Source organism: Dermacentor variabilis, chromosome 1 (genome assembly GCF_050947875.1).
Source record: "Dermacentor variabilis isolate Ectoservices chromosome 1, ASM5094787v1, whole genome shotgun sequence".
Lineage (NCBI taxonomy): Eukaryota > Metazoa > Arthropoda > Arachnida > Ixodida > Ixodidae > Dermacentor > Dermacentor variabilis.
In genome coordinates, this window is record NC_134568.1 from 213,898,181 (window position 1) to 213,914,159 (window position 15,979).

Here is a 15,979-nt window from a genome sequence, read left to right on the forward strand (position 1 = left end):
CGGATCCTTGATCTGACTGGATTTCTGCGGGAAACCCTACTCGCGCGAAGATAGACAAAAGTGCGTTGACGATCTCCACCGAGCTTAGTTCTTTGAGGGGCACCGCCTCTGGGAATTTCATTGTGGGGCATAGTACAGTGAGAATATGCCGATTGCCAAACTGCGTTGCAAGTGGTCCCACTGTGTCTATTATGAGCCGGCGAAACGGCTTCGTGATAATGGGAACAAGTTTCATTGGCGCTTAAACCTTGTCTCCGAGCTTGCTTATGCGTTGACATGTGTTTGCAGCTTCTTATGAATGCTTCCACTTCTTGAAAGCAGCCGGGCCAGTGAAATTCCTGCAGTAAGCGGTCCTTTGTTTTCCGAATGTCCAGATGCCCTGTACAAAAGCCCCCGTGAGCCAGGTCCAGGAGCTGCTCACGATAGGGATGCGGCACAACGAGTTGGTCGAATTGCACTCCCTTTCCACTGGTGTACTTTCTATGGAGGACGCTTGCCCTCTTGAGGAAAGGTACGTTCTGTTTGGCCGCACCTTCTTTCGCGTCTGGTCTTAGGTTACGCAGGGTGGAATCTTTTTCCTGTTCAGCAATCAATGTGGCAGGGCTTACGTTCAATAACTTTCTTCTGCATTCTGCCTCTTGAGACAGTTCAGACTGAGGTGCTTTCCTTACCTCTTAATTAGCTAGTGTACTTTCCGCAATATCCCCTATAGGGCTGTCCTGTTTGATGCTGGTTGACGAATCCTCCGTTAAACCTGTTTCCTCCACCACTGGACATTCATACACTGTCTTGGCCGCGAGCTCCCTTGCTTTGGAAAGAGTTAGGGATTGCACTATTCCCTCACTAAACCCGATTCCCCTGCATGCGTCGCAGCAAATTCTCGGATTTGTTAGAAAATAAATATGGATACTGTGACGGTAGATGTGCCGAAACGGCGGCTTCAGTGTCCAATACTCCAAAAGGGCACTCCATACGAATCTTTACCACAGGGAGACAAACACTACAGGTCTCTACGGGTTGCCTTATCCAAGCACATTCTCCCGTGAACTGGCCTTCCTCTACGTACGACGGGTTCACCACGTCCATTGTGGCTGCCGAGTTGCGAAGCACCCGACACGGTTTGCCGGTTACCACGAGGTCTCGAATTTACGGTTCTATGAATTTCAAATTTTCCTCGATATTATAGTTTGTGACATCAACACTAGTTTGGGATTTTTGCATCCCATGGAGATATGCCCCGTTTGCTGGCAGTTGTAGCAAACTACTGGTTTCTTTGCCTCGAAAGCTTTTTTCTTTTGCCTTTCTGCCCTCTGTTTGGGTGACTCCTCCTTTCCCTTGCTGTTCTTATCACTAATTTTCACCGAATCTAACCTTTCCTTGGATTTATACTGACTCGACTTTGACCATCGCTCTGGCTTGCCGGGTCTGTATTTATTCATCTCCTTCTTAAGAGCTTCGTTGCCTTCGAACGCACGGCGAGTTACGTACTCCTCAGCGAGGTCGGCCGCTCTCGTGATAGTGTCCACGCCTGGCCTATCCTGAACTAAATACTTGATGTTTTGTGGCAGCCGGCGGTAGAATTGTTCTAAAGCAACGCACTGCATTATCTTTCCGGTGTCGCCGAGTGCACCCTTTTCTCTGAGCCATTCTTTCAGGTTTACCTCCAAGGTGTATGCGAAATCCGAGTATGACTCACTTTAGGTCTTCTCGACCTCCCTGAATGTTAGCCTGAATGCTTCTACTGATAATCTATACTTTTTAAGCAGACTCGCTTTGACTTCATTGAAGTCCTCTGCTTCGTCTTTCCCCATGAGGGCAATGATATCAGCTACCTCACATGGCGCTAACGTAAGCAAGCGTTGCGGCCACGTGTTTCTCGCGAATTTTTCCTTCTCACACGTGCGCTGAAACTGTACCAGAAAAAGGCCTATGTCCCCTCCTACTGCGTAGGCTGCCATCAAGTCTGTCATTCTGCGCTCGCTTTCTCCTACCTCTGTGATAGGTCTTCCAGTATTTTGAGCCTTCAGAAATTCAATATCTAGGCCCCTCATTTCCAGGTTGCGCTCTTCTTTGGCCTCACGTGCTGCCCGCTCGCGCTCTTCTTTTTCTTCTAGGCGCTCGCGCTCTTCTTTTTCTTCTAGGCGCTTACGCTCTTCTTCCTTATGCGCAATCCTCTCTAGGCATTCCTTCAGTTCATCGTCGTCTGCCCCGATCGCTGCGATCGCATCAATGATCTCTGGTTTTCTCTTTGATTCAGCAATTTGGAGGCCCAAATATCTGGCCAAGCTCAAGAATACCGGCTTCTATAGTGCCTTCAAGTTCATGGCTGCCCTTAGTACTGCTAACTCTTCGCTCTATAACAACCTCGACGTACCAAAACTTCCGTCAACGGTTAAAGAAAAATCACTGCTCTGTACTTTCCCCCAAAAATTACGTAAAGCCAAGTGATATCTTAGTGAAGAAAAGCCGTGCACTCAGCATATGCATTCATGAATCGTGGCGCCTTTTTTCCGGATGTTGTCACCAGGACGAGGAGGCGACGATCTCTTAGATGTCGTCCAAAGTTGGGGTTTCCAGGGTAGCGTATCCTGTCGCTGCGTAGCAGTTGTTGCGTTCTCTAGGGTAGCGTACCCCACCGCTACCGACGAGTTGTTGCGACACCTGTTTCTCGCAGCTCGACCGACGTTACTATTGGGTAGCGTGTTGTCGGCGGGCTGCAGGCATCCGGTAGACGATGGCGACCGGGCAGGGACTATATGATTTCTAGTGCGAACCTTCACGGTTTATTCAATGGTTGGTGAACGATAAGATGAAGAGAATGAAGTGAAAAGTTACATTGTGGGGCCCTTTAAATAAGCCCACATAATCGTAGGCGGGATCTTGCTCACGTCAACGTCACGTGACAGGCACCGAGTGAGGTTGTGGATGGGCGGCGGATCCCTTCTACTCGGTGAGCTTTCACGAGCCCGCCTCCGCAGGTGGCAACCCACGGAGTCTTGATAGGGGATGGGCGACGGAACCCTTTTCTTTCGCGCGTCGTTGGTTCGCGGAAAGGGCCCTCCCTTTAGGGTTGGACAGTTCGTGGAAATGGTTCGTTTAAAGTTGCACACACACAAAGGGGCCTGTAAGCACTGCGGGGCGCCAGCCAGACCGGCAACCCCTCGAGACAACCATAGCAATTTAGGAATCCATTCTTCGTTTCGCTTAGGCATGCACACGCACGAAGGGGCCTGTAAGTACTGCGGGGCACCTGCCAGACCGGTAACCACTCGAGACAACCACAACAAATTGGGAATCCACCCTTCGTTTTGATGAAGCATGGTGGTCGAGCATCGTTTTTTTCCCGGGGGGCTACACGCAAACCGTAACAGTATACGTGCAGTGAACTTTGTTTCCAGTGACACTTTTTGCCATTCATCAAGCTGTAACTTCGCATTTGTATATTTCATTGTATTTTCGCATTTCTTATGTACGAGGACGAGTCAAATGAAAGTGAGCCAACCCATCCCGCGCAATAATGGCTCGGTTCATTATCTGCGAGGCATGCGCGTAGCGCACAGGCATCTCTCATTTCCAACAGTGACACGCAGTTGTGAGGATAAAGGTTCTTTAATGCTCTCATACACTGGGTTGGTGGGCAGATGGTTCTAGAGAAACTGGCCACCCTGTATACGCAATGCCTCATGACTTCGAGCGTACCGGAATCTTGGAAAAACGCTAACATAATCCTAATCCATAAGATAGGGGACGCCAAAGACTTGAAAAATTATAGACCTATCAGCTTACTGTCCGTTGCCTACAAAGTATTTACTAAGGTAATTGCAAATAGAATCAGGAACACCTTAGACTTCCGTCAACCAAAGGACCAGGCAGTATTCCTTAAAGGCTACTCAACAATAGACCATATTCACACTATCAGTCAGGTGATAGAAAAATGTGCGGAATATAACCAACCTTTATATATAGCATTCATTGATTACGAGAAAGCGTTTGATTCAGTCGAAACCTCAGCAGTCATGGAGGCATTGCGGAATCAGGGTGTAGACGAGCCGTATGTAAAAATACTGAAAGATATCTATAGCGGCTCCACAGCCACCGTAGTCCTCCATAAAGAAAGCAACAAAATCCTAATAAAGAAAGGCGTCAGGCAGGGAGATACGATCTCTACAATGCTATTCACAATGTGTTTACAGGAGGTATTCATCGACCTGGATTGGGAAGAATTGGGGATAAGAGTTAATGGAGAATACCTTAGTAACTTGCGATTCGCTGATGATATTGCCTTGCTTAGTAACTCAGGGGACCAACTGCAATGTATGCTCACTGACCTGGAGAGGCAAAGCCGAAGGGTGGGTCTAAAAATTAACCTGCAGAAAACTAAAGTAATGTTTAACAGTCTCGGAAGAGAACAGCAGTTTACGATAGGTAGTGAGGCACTGGAAGTGGTAAGGGAATACATCTACTTAGGACAGGTAGTGACCGCGGATCCGGATCATAACACTGAAATAATCAGAAGAATAAGAATGGGCTGGGGTGCGTTTGACAGGCATTCTCAGATCGTGAACAGCAGGTTGCCATTATCCCTCAAGAGAAAAGTTTATAACAGCTGTGTCTTACCAGTACTTACGTACGGGGCAGAAACCTGGAGGCTTACGAAAAGGGTTCTACTAAAATTGAGGACGACGCAACGAGCTATGGAAAGAAGAATGATAGGTGTAACATTAAGGGATAAGAAAAGAGCAGATTGGGTGAGGGAACAAACGCGAGTTAATGATATCTTAGTTGAAATCAAGAAAAAGAAATGGGGGGAGGGCATGGGCAGGACACGTAATTAGGAGGGAAGATAACCGATGGTGATTAAGAGCTACGGAATGGATTTCAAGGGAAGGGAAGCGTAGCAGAAGGCGGCAGAAAGTTAGGTGGGCGGATGAGATTAAGAAATTTGCAGGGACAACATGGCCACAGTTAGTACACGACCGGTGTAGTTGGAGAAGTATGGGAGAGGCCTTTGCCCTGCAGTGGGCGTAACCAGGCTGATGATGATGATGATGATGATGATGACACTGGGTTGAACATGGTTTCCTGACACAGTGGACACTCCAAAAGTTGAACAGCGTGTTGTCGTGAGGTTTTTGACAGCTTAAGGTGTTTACCAAAAAGAAATTGGTCGCCGTATGGCTGCAGTGTATACATTTAACATTGAATTTCATTGGCCACTGTGGAGCATTGGAGCAAACTGTTCAAAGAAGGACGGGGAAGAGGCAAATATGATCTAAGACCGGGCCAAAGCCGGCCATGCAATCACCCCCAACACAATTGCCAAGGTTGATGAGCTGATTAGACAAAAACGCAGGATAAAAAGCATCGATGAACTGGCAGAGCGTGTGAACATCAGCCACGGTTCGGTTCACACCATAATTCATGAACATCTCGGTTATCGGCTCTTGTGTGGGCAATGGATGCTCAAGATATTGAACCACCGCCAGAAGACTGAGAGGTTCGGCGCTGCTTTGACTCATCTGATCCGGTATCACAATGAGGGTGACAATTTCTTGTCGGCAATTGCGACCGGGGATGAATCATGGTACCACTACTACGAGCCTGAAACACGACGGCAAAGGTTACAGCAGAAATATTCTAATTCACCACCACAAAGTAAACAAAGGCCCTCATTTCCGCCGAAACGTATTGTTGACTTTTTTTTTCAATCGCCAGGGGCAATTACTCATCGAATTTGCTAAACCTGGAGAGATTATCAATCGCTTTCAATATTGTGAAACGGCGGATCGTCTGTGTGTCCCAATCAAGAACAAACGACGTGGAAATTTGACGAATGGGGTAATCTTGCTCCACGACAATCCTGGTCCCCACGTCGCTGATGTGGTTAAAAACCGGCAAAGTTCTAGTGGGAAACGCTTCAACATCATCCATACAGCCCAGGTCTGTTGCCTTGCGATTTCCACATTTTGGGGCAATTGAAAAAACATGAAAGAACAGCTCAAGGGAACCAGATTCGTGTCGGATGATGACGTGAAGGAGTCACTTACAGACATTTTGAAGCAGCAACCCAAGGAGTTTTATGAAGCGGGAATCACGCGACTCGTTAGTCAGTGGGACAAATGTCTAAATGGTCATGGTGACTACTTTTAAATAGAGTACGCCGTTTCCCATATATTCTCATCGGCTCACTTTCATTTAACTCGCCGTCGTACATTTCGTAAAACTGCTTTTTATATGTGCTCTCTTTTGCGACTATAATTTCGGTACCCAAATTACTCACAATACACGAACGGTGACAGCTGCTCCTGGGCAATACATTGGAACGAAGGAAAGCGTCATTAAGATTTTCCCTGGCCGTTGCACCTGTACAAAAATGTAAACAAGGTTCTTGAATGACAAAGTTTCATTAAAATTTTTGTCCTCAACTTGTTCATTTCAGGCCTTTACATTTTTCATATCAGTGACATGCACTGCTTTGCTGGTATCGAACTGATATAGTCCTAAAGTTCGTGTGATATTTTCTTACTTATTAAATAGGGGAAAAACCGCCAGGGGGCTGAGGAGCACAGTCGTACCTCACATGGGCTCCTGTTTTTCTCGCTATATTGTGTGGAACATTTCTTGGAAACTCGGCGAATTTGGTAACCTCGGATTCCTGAAGTTGCAAGGCATCGTTTGACACCAGCCACGACGCAGAGAGTAGACGTTTACTCGAATAATCGAACCCTGAACATTCTGTGACCGTGCGCTCCAAGATAACCCTAACGCCGAGGCACCCGTGGCACGAGCGGGAGACCAGCGGCTCGCGCCTGCATGCGCGCGGTGCACGCGCACGGCGCTCTCGCAGTAAGAGTGAATCACGCAGAACCAGCATCTGAGGCAGAGAGAGTAAAACATCTTCATTAATAATATTTGAATGGCGAGAGCAGTGTGGGAGGAACCCTCAGTCCAGGGTCCCTAAGATGATTCCGGCGATGTTTCGAGCCCGTTGTATCACAGCTCGGAGGACCTCGGGAGGTCCGTCGCGGAGGGCATCGTCCCACAGCTCTTTGTTGCGTAGGGGGTAAAGGAGAGTTGGCAAGGGAGGAAAGAGGTTTGCAGTGCAGTCAGTCGTGACGTGGAAGATTGTGGGCGAGCTGCCACAGCCAGGGCAACGATCTGCATAACAGTGTGGGTAGAATTTATTGAGAGAGACAAGATTTGTAAATGTTGCGGCTTGTAACTGGCGTAATGCCACTGCTTCCTCCCGCGAGAAGGATGGCGGTGGTGCGGCGTGGGTGCGAGGAATGCGTGTATAATTAGGGATTATGTCTTTGTAACGGAGCAAGGGATCCCCCCACTCTGAACTAGTCGCCTCACTACGCCGATTCGCCTGGAGGGAAATTTCTCGGGCAACCGCATGTGCGCGTTCGTTATCCGGCAGCGAGGTATGACCAGGGGTCCAGAGTAAGTGGATGCGGGGAGGTGTGGTTGGTGTATTTTGCGGGATCTGTTTGAGAATTTGGTGCGCCGCTCTCGGGATGCCATGTCCTGATAGGAACGCCCGGCATGCCTGTTGCGAGTCCGTCAATATATACACTTCCTCAGGAACACGGATGGCGTATCGAATTGCAAGAGCAACACCGAGAATTTCTCCGTAAGCGGCATTTCTTCCGCGCATTGCAGCGGAGTCTCTTAGGGATTCAGTGCCATCCAAAACTACGAGGCAAAGCGCGCCCGCTTTTCTGGAAACACAGATGGCGAACGCTTTACAAGAGCCGACAACGGCGCGAATGGAGGTGACCGGGGCTAACTCCGATACCATACCACAGTGGACATACGACGCGAATAGCGGCAAAACGACGGGTAAAGCCCACATCGAGTGGCTACAAGTTGGTCGTAAAGGCAGATCAGCAAAAGAAGACAATAAATCCACCGAGGAAAGAGCCACGGAAGTCCTGAAACCAGACCCCAAACCTCAAGCACAACCACTGCCGCAACGTCAACGCATTCTGAAGATGCGCCCCTTCCCTACAGACGACTTCAAAATCGTCTTCCGCCCTCAAGCAGGTCTTGACCTCTCGAAGCACACGTTCATCGCAGTGACACATGCCAACGGAAGATCCAGTGGTTTGGCCCAGCAAGACTTTCACGATAATGTCCGAGTACAAGTGCAGAAACTAGATAATGTGATCATCGCGAGCACGGCAAGTACGGAACGAGCTTCGAAACTGCAGCATATCAACCCCATACAACTCGGCGGAACCGTCTATCAAGTAAATCCCCCCATTCGACACCCAGACGATGTCTGCCGCGGAGTGATATACGGCCTCGAACCGGGTACAAGTCCCGCGGCGATTGGTGCCGGCCTTCGAGTGGACTCAAGATACACGGTTCTCGGCGCGCGCATGCTAGGATCTTCAACAGCCGCGGTTATTACCTTCGATGGACAGCACGTCCCTTATTACGTAACGTACCAGAGCGGTGACTACAGATGCAAGCCCTACCGAAAATCCGTCCAATACTGCAGAACCTGCGGCGCCATCGGACACCGACAGGATATCTGTCCTCAGCCGAGAGCCAACTTCTGCTACTCATGCGGGCGCGACGGGGTCATGGAAGAACACGATTGTCACCCGAAGTGCAAAATTTGCGGCGGAGACCACGAAACGGCAGGCAAGGAATGCAAGAAGAAACTCCGTAACAACCCGCCTCCCTACCAAGTGAGAAGACAGCAACTTTGACACTGACACTGACAATCACTGGAGCTCGAGCACCGAAGACTTCCCCGCGCTGGTTAACGCCTCAGACAGCTCCACGGGGGCCCTCGCCTCGACAAAGACCTGGCCGGAGACGCTCTCGCTCTATCCTAAGATCGAACTCTACATTCCGCTCTTGGTCATGGTCTCGCTCTGTTAGGCGAATCACTTACGTCGCCGCGGTGAACGGAAGCAGCGCCTCGAATTCCTCACGCAACCCGAGCAGTTCGGGCGAGACGGCGACGATACGGACTCTCGAACATAAAGTACAGGATCTACAGAGGACGATACAACAACAACCGGTAGCCAAGTGCAACATGTCAGAACTCGAGGAAAGAGTAGCGAAGAGAGTAGAAGAAAGCATACTAAAACATGTAGAAACCAGAATAATGAAGCGGGTAGACGAACGGCTGCAAGCACACGAAGCGAAGATTCTCGACCTTGTTGAACGACGCCTTCAAGTCTTCGAGGAAACCCTCACTACAAAACTTCTCGCATCAGCAGACAGAACCATACAGACAGTGATAACTAAGATCATGGAAAAGGTAGAGCCACTAACCCGTACGGTCACCACACTCGACGCCAAACTGGATGGCTTCATGGCACAACAATACAACTTCATGACCTATGCTTACAAGAATTTCGTGACCCATGAACATCTGGCGGAGCAGTTAGGAACTAAACGCAAAGCACGACGGACAGTACCAGGGGAATCCGCGGAGGATTCTAGCTCGACAACGCCAAACCACCTACTCCAGGTGGAGGAGAACCACCAACATGGCGGCTCCCAAACGTAGACATACCGAGCCGCTTCCCACCCTCCGCATTTGGCACTGGAATTGCAGATCCTATAGACCCCGCTCGGCCAACCTGCAAGAATATCTCAAAGCAAACAATCCAGGCATAATCGAGCTACAGGAAACCAACACCAAGAAAATAAAGCTCCCCGGCTACAACACTACGACACACACTGCCCGCACCGCAATTCTTGTCAAGAAGACACTAACCGCACAGCCTCACGAAATTGAAGACACTGAAATCGAACACACCATAGTGGAGGTGTTGCCGACTCGCAAGAATCAACAGAGCCTATACCTGGCCAATCAGCCCGCCGCGGGAGCAGCTACTCCACTACGACCACTTCGTCCGGGACCTTCGCAAGAGCGCTAACGGCAACCGGCTTGTTGTGGTAGGGGACTTTAACGCCCCACACGCGGCCTGGGGCTACCCCAATACCACCAAGAAAGGGGCACGGGTTCACGACGCCGCACAGCAGCACGGTTTTACTTTATGGAATGACCTGCTCCAACCCACCCGAGTGGGCAACAGCGTGTCGAGGGACAACAATCCTGATCTCACGTTCACTCGAGACGTGCGAAAGGCCACGTGGACCCGACTCCCGCACACGCTAGGGAGCGATCACCACATAATTCAAATTGAGGTTGAACAATCTCACCGTGCGCACAAGACAGGAAAGGCGCGACTCACTGACTGGAACGCGTATAGGAATGAGCTTGACAACGATTCGGACATCGAAGACGTTGAAGCTTGGCTAAATGGTATCATAGGTGCGGCTGACGGCCACACCAGGACGATTCACCTAGACGAGGACAATCCGGCGGTCGATAACCACCTACTGCACTTATGGGAGGCTCGGTGATCGCTCCTCAAACGATGGCGCCGCCAAAAGCTCAACCGCAAGCTCCAGCGCCGAATTGCCCTATTAAGCATGCAGGCACAGGAGTACGCTGAACAGCTAGCGAGTCAGAACTGGCGATACTTCTGCAACCAACTTCAAGGGACCCTCAGCACAAAGAAGACTTGGCATATACTTCGATCCCTGGTTGACGACACCCACACCAAAACCCAACAAAGACATACAATTCACCGACTAATCCACAACTATGGCGGCACAGAGGAACAGCTACTCCAAGAACTTCAGACGAAGCTACACGGCTCAGCTAACCCGCAAACCACTGCCACCAACCTTTCCACCCCCAGGGAATACCAACGAGCGCCGAACGAAGAGCTAGATCGGCCTTTCACACAGGCAGAGTTGCAGGCGGCCCTCTCTAGGCTAACACGCAATACGAGCCTGGGCAAAGACAGAGTCACCAAAAAGCACCTTCGACAGCTACCCCCTCGGGCGTTGACGGCTCTCCTTCGGTACTATAACGACTGCTGGATTAAGGGCGAGCTACCAACAGCCTGGAAACAGTCGGAGGTAACCATGGTACCCAAGCCAAACAAACTCATCTCCATCGCAAATCTCCGCCCTGTTGCGTTTCGCCTGCGACACGCGGTTTTGCCGGCGCGACTGCGGCGGGGCGGCAGACATTTTGGCCCGTTCGGCGTCGCCGCAACGCTCCCCGCCAGGTGTTTCCAGGCGTTTCCAGGCATGTTCCGATGCCACGTGTCTTCATGTGCGTGTGTGAGTGTATGTGCCATTGTGCCCAAACCAGGCGGTGCGACAGCAGGGATCACCCTCTCATTCCAGTCATTGTGCCCGAACCAGGCGGTGCGACAGCAGGGATCACCCTCTCATTCCAGTCATTGTGCCCGACCGGCAGCGCTACGACAGTGTGCGTCACCATTAGCCCATTGTACATTCACGTGCTCGTCTATTGAGGGGTTCCTTCTTGCCCTCAACTGCGAGAGTATAAAAACAGCTGCCCCCGGACGCCAAAAGGAGGGCTCCGATTTCTTCTGTTGAGTAAAGTGCTCTCCCGTCTCTCTACTTCGGTCAACCTGACCGCCAACTCTTTGCGATGTTAAAATAAACAAGTTGTTTTGTTGTTACCAGTCGACTCTTGCTTTGCCGGGACCTTCGGATGCTTCCAGTTGTACCCCAGGCCGCCAGGCCAACGCTACCCTTGGGGCTTGCGACCCAGGTACAACCACGGGCGTCAGCGCCGAGTTCCCAACAACCGATCGCGCCAGCGGTGCGATCCAAACATCTGGTGGCAGTGGTGGGATCGCCTCCGACTTCAAACAACTGTCTGCCAGCGGTGAGATCGCGACAACGGAGGCCAGCAGCGAAGATATGCAGTTGACTGTATGCTGAGCAGCTCAACGACGATCCGGGAGCAGTGCAACGAGCCCTGTGTGACGACTGGTTGCCTGCAGCGGAACGACTGCGCTGGACTCTTGGCTGCGAGGTTTGGTGAGTGCGGGACTTTCTTCTTCTGAGCTTTGCCAGGCTTTTGTTAGTGTCAGAAACAGAGCTGGTAATTGTGGTTGTCGTTGCTGCCGGGTTAGTTTGCGGCAAGACAATAGTAAGCAGTAGAGAAAGCAGCATTCAGAGCAGCCATGGATTTGAAGTCGTTGCGCAAACCGAAATTGTTGGAGCTTGCAAGAGAGTTGGGTCTGGATGTCTCGGACAAACTCAGAAAACCAGAACTGCTAAAGGCTATTCTTGAGTTAGAAGCTGAGGATGACGAGCTGTCGGAATGCCTTGAGACCATTGAGGAAAGGGAGACTGCAAAAAGAGAAGAGCGTGAACGTAAAGAGCAAAAAGAAAAAGAAGAGCGTGAACGTAAAGAACAGAAAGAGCGAGAGCAACAAGAGCGTGACCGTCAACACGCTTTGGAAATGAAGCGTCTTGAGGTAGAGATGGAACGCGCTCGTAATGGAAGTCAGGCACACGGTGCAGGAGAACGCGTATTGTTCAAAATGACTGACCTGATGCGGCCGTTTAAGCTTGGAGAGGACATTGGTTTGTTCCTGGTTAACTTTGAGCGAACGTGCGAGAAGCAGGGGTTCTCTCGGGAAACGTGGCCACAGCGCTTGCTCACTTTGTTACCCGGCGAGGCGGCCGACGTAGTCGCTCGCTTGGATAGAGAGGAGGCAGAGGATTTCGACACAGTGAAATCGAGTCTTCTAAAAAAGTACCGGCTGTCTGCGGAGGCGTTCCGTCGGAAGTTTCGGGAAAATAAGAAAGGCAAAAGTGAGTCATATACAGAGTTTGCGTATAGGCTTATGTCGAACATGCAGGAGTGGCTCAAAGAAGAGAAAGCGTTTGGTGACCACGATAAAGTTCTGCAGTGTTTCGGGCTGGAACAGTTTTATAGTCGGTTACCGGAGAACGTGCGATACTGGGTCTTGGATAGGCCAGACGTTTGTACGGTGGCTAAAGCCGCTGAGCTAGCCGAGGAGTTTGTGACGCGTCGGGCTCGCGGAGCTAAGGACGGTCAAAAGGGTGAATTTGGCTTGAAGTTTGAGAGGCCGAAGTTCACACCCATGAGAGCAAAGGGGAACACGCGTAGTGCGGATGCGAGTGGAAGCAGTGCGACCGAACCTAAGGAGACGGCGGCAGCCGAAGCCGAACGCAGAAAGCGGTTCGAGATGAGGCAAGCGCGCGTTTGTTATACGTGCCAGAAGCCGGGTCACTTTTCGGCGCAGTGTCCGGAAACAACACCAAAAGTTGTGTTTTTTTCAATAGGCAGCACTGACGAGAACATGAAGCTTCTCGAGCCTTACATGCGAGACCTCCTCGTGAACGGGAAAGAGTGCCGAGTGCTTCGCGATTCCGCAGCTACGATGGATGTAGTTCACCCGTCTTACGTAGAACCCCATATGTTCACGGGCGAGTGTGCATGGATCAAGCAAGCCGTGGAAGCTCATAGCGTGTGTCTGCCAGTAGCAAAGGTGCTTATTGAAGGACCTTTCGGAGCGCTTGAGACGGAGGCGGCAGTGTCATCTATGCTGCCCCCCCAGTACCCGTACCTATTTTCAAACAGGTCCGATCACCTCCTGCGCGAGAAGGGGCTTTTGTTTGGTGAAGCTAGTGTTCAGGCCTTAACCAGATCGAAGGTTCGGGAGCTCGCTGCAAAGGCGGTAGTTGCGGGGCCGACGTTATCAAACAACGAAAAAGGGTCAGAGGCGCAGCAAGCTGATATTCAGAGCACGCCCGAACTGAATAAACTTGAGTCTGTAACGTTAAAGGCACCAGATACCGGAGAGGAAAATCCCGATGCGGGAAAGTTAGAAGAGCTATCTACTGATTTGCTCATCGCGCCTACGTCAGACGGACTTAATAGGTTGCTAAAAGTCAGCCGGTCGGCTTTGATAGCCCAGCAAGAAAAGGATGGCAGCCTGGAAAACGTGCGCTGCAATGTCAAAGAAGGTATCGCCAGCAAAACTGCGCGTTTTGTGGAAAGAGGTGGAGTCCTGTACCGGAAGTATCTAGACCGCCGAGGAGTGGAGTTCGATCAGCTGATCGTGCCTCAATGCTATCGTCAGGATCTGTTGCGCTTGTCACACGGGGGTTCGTGGTCCGGACACCTAGGAGTTAAGAAAACTAAGGACCGTCTCTTGCAAGAGTACTATTGGCCAGGGTGTTTTCGGGACGCAGACCATTTCGTAAGGTCATGTGACACCTGTCAGCGGGTGGGCAAACCAGGGGACAAATCAAGGGCGCCGTTGAAATTGGTACCTATCATTACGGAGCCTTTTAGACGGCTCGTTATTGATACAGTGGGACCTCTGCCGGTAACAGCCACGGGGTACAGACACATTTTGACTGTGATCTGCCCAGCGACAAAGTTCCCTGAAGCAGTGCCGCTTAAAGAACTCAGCTCAGTTGAGATAGTCAATGCACTACTGTCCATATTTGCGCGAGTTGGTTTTCCTGCGGAAATCCAATCAGATCAGGGCACAGTGTTTACTAGCGCTTTGACGACAACTTTTCTCGAAAGGTGTGGGATAAAGCTGCTACACAGCTCAGTGTACCACCCACAGTCGAATTCCGTTGAGAAGCTCCACTCCGTCATGAAGCGCGTGTTGAGAGCGTTGTGTTTTGAACATCGAACTGACTGGGAGCTGTGTCTGCCTGGGGTGATGTTTGCTTTAAGGACCGCGCCGCATGCGGCTACGGGGTTTTCGCCAGCTGAACTGGTGTACGGTCGCTCGCTTCGATCTCCGCTTCGCATGCTTCGAGAATCGTGGGAAGGCAGGGGCGACGACCCAGTCGTGGTGGAATACGTGCTTAAGCTCCTCGAACGCTTAAGAAGGGCACAGGAGTTGTCAGGTGAAGCAATGGCAAAGGCCCAGCAGAGGGCCAAGGTTTATTATGATCGGACCGCCAGGGCCCGTCGTTTTGTGGTGGGCGATGAGGTCATGATATTGCGCACATCGCTAAACAACAAACTAGACGTGCAGTGGGAGGGCCCAGCGCGAATTGTTCAGAAACTGTCGGACGTTAACTACGTGGTAAGTCTGCCAGGAAAGCGGAAAGCACAGCAAGTTTACCACTGTAATCTGCTCAAACCTTATAGACAAAGGGAAGCAGTGGTGTGCATGATGGTAAACGTTCCTGAAGAGCTTCCGGTCGAGCTTCCGGGACTAGGCTCAGTGACGAACAGGGAAGACACCGGTCAAGTCATTAGTGACCTTATCAGTAAAGCACCGCTGTCGCCCGAGCAGAAAACCGAACTACACCAGCTATTACAAGAGTTTCAAGGTCTGTTCTCTGAGAGGCCTGGTAGGACTTCTGTACTTACTCATGATATAGAACTTACCTCCCCAGAGCCAGTACGATCCAAGGCGTATCGGGTGTCACCCCGCCAGAGCGATATTATGGAGGCTGAGGTAAAGAAAATGCTACAGCTCGGTGTTATTGAGGCAGGTGAGAGTGATTATACCTCCCCTTTGATTTTAGTTGAGGTACCGGGCAAGGAACCTCGTCCTTGCGTCGACTACCGCAGGCTTAATTCCATCACTAAGGATCAAATTTATCCGATCCCTAACATCGAGGAGCGCCTTGAGAAAGTTAGTAGCGCTCAGTTTATTTCCACCCTAGATCTTGTCAGGGGTTATTGGCAGGTTCCACTTACAGAAGAGGCTAGTAGGTATGCGGCGTTCATTTCACCAATGGGAACATTCCGTCCTAAAGTGTTGAGTTTTGGTTTGAAGAACGCGCCATACTGTTTTTCAAGCCTCATGGATAAAGTGTTGCGGAGACAGCAAGAATTCGCTTTACCGTATCTAGACGACGTAGCGATATTCTCCGCATCCTGGTCTGAGCATATGGCACACTTGCGGGCAGTGCTAACCCGCCTGCGCGAAGCGGGCTTGACAGTCAAGGCTCCTAAGTGCCAGTTAGCACAGGCCGAGGTTGTCTACCTCGGTCACGTGATTGGTCAGGGTCGTCGCCGCCCCTCTGAAATAAAAGTGGCCGCTGTGCGAGACTTTCCGCAACCGCGCACAAAGACCGATATTCGGTCGTTCTTAGGTGTCGCCGG